Source organism: Octopus bimaculoides, chromosome 18, assembly GCF_046866305.1.
Source record: "Octopus bimaculoides isolate indiv1 chromosome 18, ASM4686630v1, whole genome shotgun sequence".
In the NCBI taxonomy this organism is placed as follows: Eukaryota; Metazoa; Mollusca; class Cephalopoda; order Octopoda; family Octopodidae; genus Octopus; species Octopus bimaculoides.
Genome location: NC_142945.1, coordinates 40,655,895 through 40,664,166, shown reverse-complemented (window position 1 = coordinate 40,664,166; position 8,272 = coordinate 40,655,895).

Genomic DNA, 8,272 nt, shown 5'->3' with positions numbered 1-8,272 from the left:
TAATTAACCCTTTTGATACCAACCTGCCTAAAACCATCCCTACTTCTATGATATATCTTCCCATTTTAAATTAAAACCTTTCTTCAAAATTCCATGTTAAGTTATGTCCCAAACATCAGATCTTAAACTGTGGTGACAGTGGTGAATCACATGACAAATCTTAAACTATCATTTTTCATTTTATCTAGTTTCAGCTCATGCGCTGTGGCCATGCTGGGGCACCGCCATTTGGTGTTGCTACACAATTTTACTTCACGAATTTTACTTCAGGAATTAACATTTGGTGCAGAGAGAATTTGATGCAGCTGCCCTCATCTGCACCTCCTGCCGCAAAATTGGTTCATCTGGGACACCTGACAGGAAGAGGTCCAGCCTCATCTTGAAGACACCTACATCCACATAGTGACATAGTGATATTGATAAATCTTATGACATGTCTTACACTGTAGTGATAGCAGGGAATCTTATCTCATTTCTTAAACTGTAATGATAGTAGTGAGTCTTATAATCCACTTACTCAAAGATCCATAACTGTCTCTGCAAAGTGAACCTTAAAATGTGGTGACAGCCACAAGTCTCAGAGCCACCACTGTCTCCAAGTAGCTTATATAAAAAAAAACAAGACAAACTGACAGAATGCTAAAAGAACCTATCACTCCAAGCTGTAGTAATAGCTAAAGTTGGAGTTGGTCATCATGTGCAAGTATGGCTAAGTAACATGTACTATGCTTTGGTTAATTACTTTAGGTGCCTATGTAGTCATAAGCCAACATAGATACCCTGGTACTTTTGACCCTGCAGAATATTAGGATGTGACAACTGGAGGGAGTGAATCAGCAACTGGTTGGTATTTATTCCCAGTTGAGTAGATTGAAGCAATATGAAATAAGGTGCCTTGCTCAAGGACACAACATGCCATTTAGCCTAAGAATTGAACACACAACCTTATGGTAATGAACCAAACACACCCCAACCACTAGGCCACACTCCTGAACGTTTGCTTCTCAACCATGTAGTTTCAGCATCAGTCTCACTGCGTAATACCTTGGGCAAGTGTTTTTTGCAATAGCTGCTTCATGAGTGAACGATAGAGGGTAACTTAAAGATGCCTTTTGTAAGTGCATATATACATATACATACATGCATGTCTGCATGTGTATATATGTGTGTGTGTGTATGGTGTTGTTGCCATTTCTCCTGCCAGCAAATCATCTGAACACTTAGTTACATCATAGATGTGTGAAATATGAGATCCCTTATTTGAAAGATGGAAAAAAGTTAGCAACAGGAAGGAAAACTGACTGTAAAACAATGCTCCAAAAAATATTCATCAAACCCATGCTAACTTGAAATAGCAGATGTAAAACAGGTGAACAAATAATATTAATAATGGTTTCCGATTTAGGTATAAGGCCAGCAATTTTGATAGGGTGGTTTAGTTGATAGTGTTTATCACACCATCTGACTGGTACTTTATTTTATCATCCCTAGAGGGATGAAAGGCAAAGTTGATCTCTCTCAGTCGAATTTGAACTCAGAACCTAAAGTGCTAGAACAAAGATACCTCTAGTATTCGCGTACTATTTTTTCCCACCTTGTTTCATGTTTATTCTTAAAGCTGCAAAAACATCACAAAAGTATCACAAAAAACTGCTACTCAGAGTTTCATGTTGCTGTTTGTTGGGTAGTTGTGATCCAGAATGGATATTTTTGCAGCTTTAATAATAAAGTGTATGTATATATATATATATATATATATATGCACATATGACAGGTTTCCTTCAGTTTCCGTCTACCATATCTACTCACAAGGCTTTGCTCGGGCCGAGGCTATAGTAGAAGACACTTGCCCAAGGTGCCATACAATATATATATATATATATATATATATATATATATATGTATTTGAAAAAGACAGGCATATAGTGGGGGGGGGGGGAACAGCCCAAAACGTGTAAAGGCAGACATCAAGGGAGAGAATAAGATAAAGTGAGAAAAATGTGTATGTGTGTGTGTGTGTGTGCGTTTGCAAGCATGTGATAAAGACAGAATTTCAATGTACAAAGAGAGAATGTGAGAGGAAGAGATACAGAGAAAGTATATATGTGAAAAACAGAGTGTAGGTGAGACAGAGAGAGAGACAGACAGGCAAACAGAGAGAGAGAGACAGACAGACAGAGACAAAGAGAGGCAGACAGGCAGAGACAGAGAGAGAGAAAAGCAGAAAGCATGTGTGCAAGAGACACACATGCACAGAGACAATGTGTATGTATGAGGGAGATGGAGAAAATGTATGTGCGAGAGAGGGGCATATAAGTGAGTGAGAGAGATAGAGAGAGAGAGAGAGAGAGAGAGAGAGAGAGAGAGAGGGGGAGTGATGGTCAGAGAATGTTTATGAATGAGACAAAGTATGTGTGAGAGAGAAAAAACAGGTGGGAAAAGTGTATGAGTGAGATAGAGAGAGTTTAGGAAAAAGAAAGAGACAGACAGAGAGGGAAGAAAACTGGAGGTATGTACTGGTATGTGTGAGTGACAGAGAAAAGACAATATTTGCGTATATGTGTGAAAGATGCAGTGTGGGAAGATAGTCTGGGAGAGAGGGAGGGAGAGAGAGGGAAAGAGAGAGAGAGGAGAGAGAGAGAGGGAGAGAGAGAGAGGTAGAGAGAGAAGGAGAGCTAGGGGGAGAGGTAGAGAGAAAGGGAGAGAAGTAGAGAGGTAGAGAGAGTGAGAGAGAGAGAGAGACGAAAGACAGGGAGAGAAAGAGAGGTAGAGAGGGAATATTACAACTTGGGAGGGGAAGAGTGAGAAGAAAAGAGAGAAAGAGAGACGGAGAGACAGACTGAAAGTGTGTATATAGAAGAGAAAGGTAGAAAGTGCGTATGTGTGAGAAAGATTCAGAGAGACTGTGTGTGAAAAAGTGCAGACAGAAAGAAGGTGTGTGTGTGTGTGTGCGTGCATGAGAGAGAGAGAGAGAGAGAGAGATAGTGAATGTATTTGTATATGAGAGACAGAGAAAGCGTGCAAGAGAAAAAGAAAGTGCACCAACCAACTAACACGGAGGGAGAAGTGCCAGATATAAAATGCAATATTAATTTTTCATATGTCTTGGGTAAACTAACATTTTTTAACTCATGAATAATAGAGCAACATAATTACTTGATGGTAGGCGGTGGTGTAGTGTGATTGTAGTGGTGGTGGTACTGAAGGGTGTGTGATGGCTGGTCCTGTTAGTAGCAATAAACGTGTGAGGTTGTTTGTTATGGTGATGTTAACTGTTGTTGATTAGCCCTAGGCCAGCCTTAGTCAAGCAGACCCATGATCGAAGATATTCTAACCATGACCACTCAGTCTTTTTCCAATGTGCAGGGAACGAAAGGCCCTGTTGTCAATGCTCTTTTACCTTAAGATGACAGAATGCAATCTGAGGGAGATTCGGCTGTGTATTCCAGCAGGTCAAGCAATTATGTAGAGGCTCCTTTTATAAGCTCATGGTGGCAGTAATGGTGGTATGAAGTAGGTAGTCATCGTCATCATCGTCGTTTAATGTCCGCTTTCTATGCTAGCATGGGTTGGATGATTTGACTGAGGACTAGTGAAACTAGATGGCTACACCAGGCTCCAATCTGATCTGGCAGAGTTTCTACAGCTGGATGCCCTTCCTAACGCCAACCACTCTGAGACTGTAGAGGGTGCTTTTATGTGCCACTGGCACGAAGGCCAGTCAGGCGGTACTGGCAACGGCCACGCTCAAAATGGTGTATTTTATGTGCCACCTGCACAAGAGCCAGTCCAGGGGCACTGGCAGCGATCTCGCTCGAAAGTCCTTACACATGCCATGGGCACAAGTGCCAGAAAGGCGTCACTGGGCACAGATGTCAAATGGAGTAGAGTGGTGGAGTGTCTGACCATTATGAGGGCGGTGGTATAAGACGGTTGCTCATGATAGTGGCGGTGTGGAATGGTGATGATATAAGTCTAGAAGGCAAAGTGATAGTGATGATGATGGGGTGTTATAATGGTGATGTTAGTGGTAACATTATGGTGTATGGAATGGTTGTTCATGATGGTGATGGAGGTAATGGAATGGCTGGCTTTGTTGTTGTTTAATCCTGACCATTAGACTTACCATTAAAGGCCTTTCAGCCCTGAGGATTCCTTCTTTTTCCTGGTTAGCATATATCTACAGTGATATCATTATCCCAATGTGTTACATTTAAAAAAAACAAAAAAAAAACAAAAAAACAGTAGGTTGTGATATAAGGAATATTTGGCTGCTATTTTTAGCACGTTGAGCAACCATACAACAACTCCCACATTGGTTAAAATGGTAATGGTAGTGTCATGTGGGGGTTGTGAGAGTATGGGGGTGGCAAGCAATAAAATTGATAGTGGATAGTGGGATTGGTATGCGGAGGTTTTTAAATTGACAGCAGTGGGGGGGGGGGGGAATGGACAAATATCAATGTCTTGCTTATTGGACATGCAGACATATATAAATATATATTAATGGTGCTTGATAAATAAACAAGCATAGCTGTATATCTTAGAAAAGACAGTGCCAACATACTTAACGTTTAGAGAGAAGGAAATTTAATTAATTAAAACTACATATGTAGTGAGGAGAGAAATCCATTAGCTTAATGATAAATTCTGATTAACAAAGTAAAGCAAGGGACATAACCTTAAAGTTTATATTGTCTATACCTATATATCTATATATATAAAACAGAGTTTGTGTGTGTGTGTGTGTGTGTGTGTATTTTCCTTATGGATTCAAAAACTGAGTTGCTGATTTTGACGTATCAAAAGATTCAGTAATCTTTTGGCTACCAAATAAAGTACGTTTTTTGCACAACTCTTTTCTACTACAAAAATAACCTCGTAAATGAGGCCGGATCACACAATTTTGAGGTCTTTAGCTAAGGGATGCAACTCTGCCTCAACAATCTTTATGTCTTAGATAGAGCATAGTGAGAAAATGTTTAAAATACATGGAGTTTTACCAGGGAATAAAACTTCGAAGATATACTGTCAACTTTATTAGTATTATTTAGTAGATAATCTTTTAATGTGAAGTATGTTTGTGCTTTGTTTAGACCGGAGTTGCCTCTGATGTAGTAGACCCATTGCATAGTTCTTTATTTTGCTTCTTGAAATACTGTAAATCTGTGTCTTTCTTTTGGTGAAAGGTGTTTTAACAGAGATTTGGCTGCTATTTGTAGTAGCTCAATTTACCACAGAGTCACCTGTGTGTGTGTGTGTGTGTGTGTGTGTGTGTGTGTGTGTGTGTGCGTGCGTGTGTGTGTGTGTGTGTGTGTGTGTGTGTGTTTTGTTGTGGTGAAAAAATACTTTTTCCCAGAATATTTTGCACAATAATTTTTTAAAGAAATTTGGACATCTTTCTTATTGCTAACCATTCAACTTCAAATTACAATTGTTAATTGTTGGAAGTCAAGTACACTGAGATGTACATATAGTGTCATCGTATAGAGTGGAAGTTCAATACAAAGTTTTGAACTCATTATCTTGTGGTTAGTAATCCATTACCTTAAATTTGAAGTCATTAAGTCTTTAAACCTTATTTTACTGGGTTTAGTCTTTTGACTGTCGCCATGATGGGGTATCACCTTCAAAAATTTAATTGATCATACTGATCTCAGTACGTATTTCAATTGGCATTTATTTTATAGATATCTGCTTGATGAACTGCTAACTTTGAGGCATAGAGGGACACAATACTCGATTTAACAACAAATGTAAACACACACACACACACACATTAGGTGCAAGAATGACTGAGTGGTTGAGAAGTTTGCTTCCCAACCACATGGTTCTATGTTCAGTCCCTCTTGGGCAAGTGTTTTCTACTATAGCCCTAGGCCAACTACAGGCTTGTGACTGAATTTGGTAGACGGAAACTGTAGTGTTGTTCATCAGAAAATGACTGAAAAACATGTTTATAAAGAAGAGTTGTTTGCTTCATACTCTTAGTGTGCCAATTCTACCCATAAGAAAGGAACAAATAATACAATGTGGCTGTAGGTCATAACACCTGAGCAACACTGGGGTGCATTGCTAGTATAAAATAAAAGTCAATTAAAAATAGACTGTGGGCAGAGAGTCTGTCCTTTAGTAACTGCAGTGATAACACTGGTAATATTTTTGCCTACTTAAACTTGTAATATGAAGTATATTGCTGCAAAATATCAAACTCACTACCTGTTACAATCTTACATTATATATTTTTAATTTATCTTTTGGAGTTGTCACCCCTATATTTTTTGACTAGAATTAATTCATTAAGTTAAAACATTTTTTTCTTTTCACAACAGGGGTAATTCTTAATTCTAGATATTTTTATGAATACATAAACAGAAATATAAATAGAAATTTTAGAAAATATACACAACTAATCTATCTACTTGAGTGAACGTATACACCAGCACAATTCATACCAATGTGAGAAAAATACATTACTATAAAGCAGTCACAGGCAACCTGCAGGAATTTCTGAATAGCACACCTAACACAGAAATTACCTTTAATTTTTTTAGTAGTGCAGCTTGCCAGATGATGAACAATGTTTCATGCAACTCACTACTTGTAAAAGGTTCCCCATGTCCTTGTGACAATATGGTCACTCTACTTGATAATAGTCAAGAGAGTAAGGGCAGAACCCCATTTTTGCAAAACCTTTGGGAGGAAAGAATTAAAAATATCATGACTTATGGGTTGCTGTATTACAAAACAGCATATTTATCTATGGACTTGAATCCTGGTCCAAATGCTTGCAACAGGCTGGACTACTCCAAAGGCATTCAGGGATCAGATGCTAGCTTTAAACCAAGTAAAAAATTAGGCCTGCTATCTAAGGGATTACACAATGTCTATCTAACATAATCTACTGACAGAGCTTGGATATCTATGAGACTATGGATGGGGAGAAGGGGGTGGGCAATTGCCCAAGGTGCTGCACAGTGGTACCAAACCTGAAACCACATGACTATGAAGCAAACTTCTCATTGGCTGTTAATCTGACATACTACTGACAATAGTTAACTGTGGTTCCCTTAGCATGGGAGGTTGGGCATTAAACTAATAATAATAAGATGATGATGATGACAGTTAATATAAGAGAAAAAAAAATTGAAGCTCTAACACTTGTGAATCAAAGGGTAGACAAAGCTAAGCCGATATCTATCATTGCAGCAGTACAGGAAACAGATAAACTACACATCTAACAACAATGGTTTAACAACAAGACATAGACATTTTTTAATTAGACAGGCTTTGGTGATTGGGCAATGTGCCAAATAGATGAAGTTTTATTTGCTATTTGGTCCAGGTTATGGGGAATGAAGGGGGAAATGTGGTCTGGATGGCTGGCTTGACAGAATCTCAATAGATGAAGTATGCAATTACTGGACCAGATCATATGACTAAAAGTGAGGACAATAATTCATCAATAATTCATCATCATTCTCATCATCATCATCACCACAATAATCTTGATGGTGATTATCATCATCATTATCTTCACCATAACCATCACGATCACAGTCATAATCATCACCATCATCCCTGCAAACATATTGAGAGTGATTATCATCATCACTATCATCTGCATTATGATCAGCTACAATAACAAACTGAATTGAATGATCATGAGAAACAGCTGCAATGTCATCAGTTTAATATCCGCTTCACCACCTTCCTCTCTGGAATGAGTAAGGAAAGTCTTCAATACAGCATCTTTCTCTCTGTCTCTCCGTCTCTCTCTCTCTCTCTCTTGCTCTCTGAATATCTGAGCCTCTGCCTTGCATTATTTCATCTCTGAAGTCTCATAACTTCTGATGTCTACTCCAATCTACTGACTCATTTCATGTGTCCTTCGCCCAACTTTTAAACAACAACAACAGCCACCACCACCACTGCTGCCACTGCCACCACCACCACCACCACTACTAATGTTATCACCACCACCACCACTAATATTATCACCTCACCACCACAACTACTATTAACATCACCATCACATTCCCACCTCCCAGTTATTGTATGTTGCAATTTGTCCTCATATAAGTCCTGACTAAGCAGAATTATGATCAAAGACATTCCATCTGTGACCATTCCATTCACTTTTTTCCAGACATAATGTATCTAAGACTTATAACATCCTGTATGAACTAATGAGGTTGGGATGGGGGCTCTGCATAGTCACTCAACCAGATTGTAATAGCAACTGAATCAGTCTGAAACTACACACTACAGT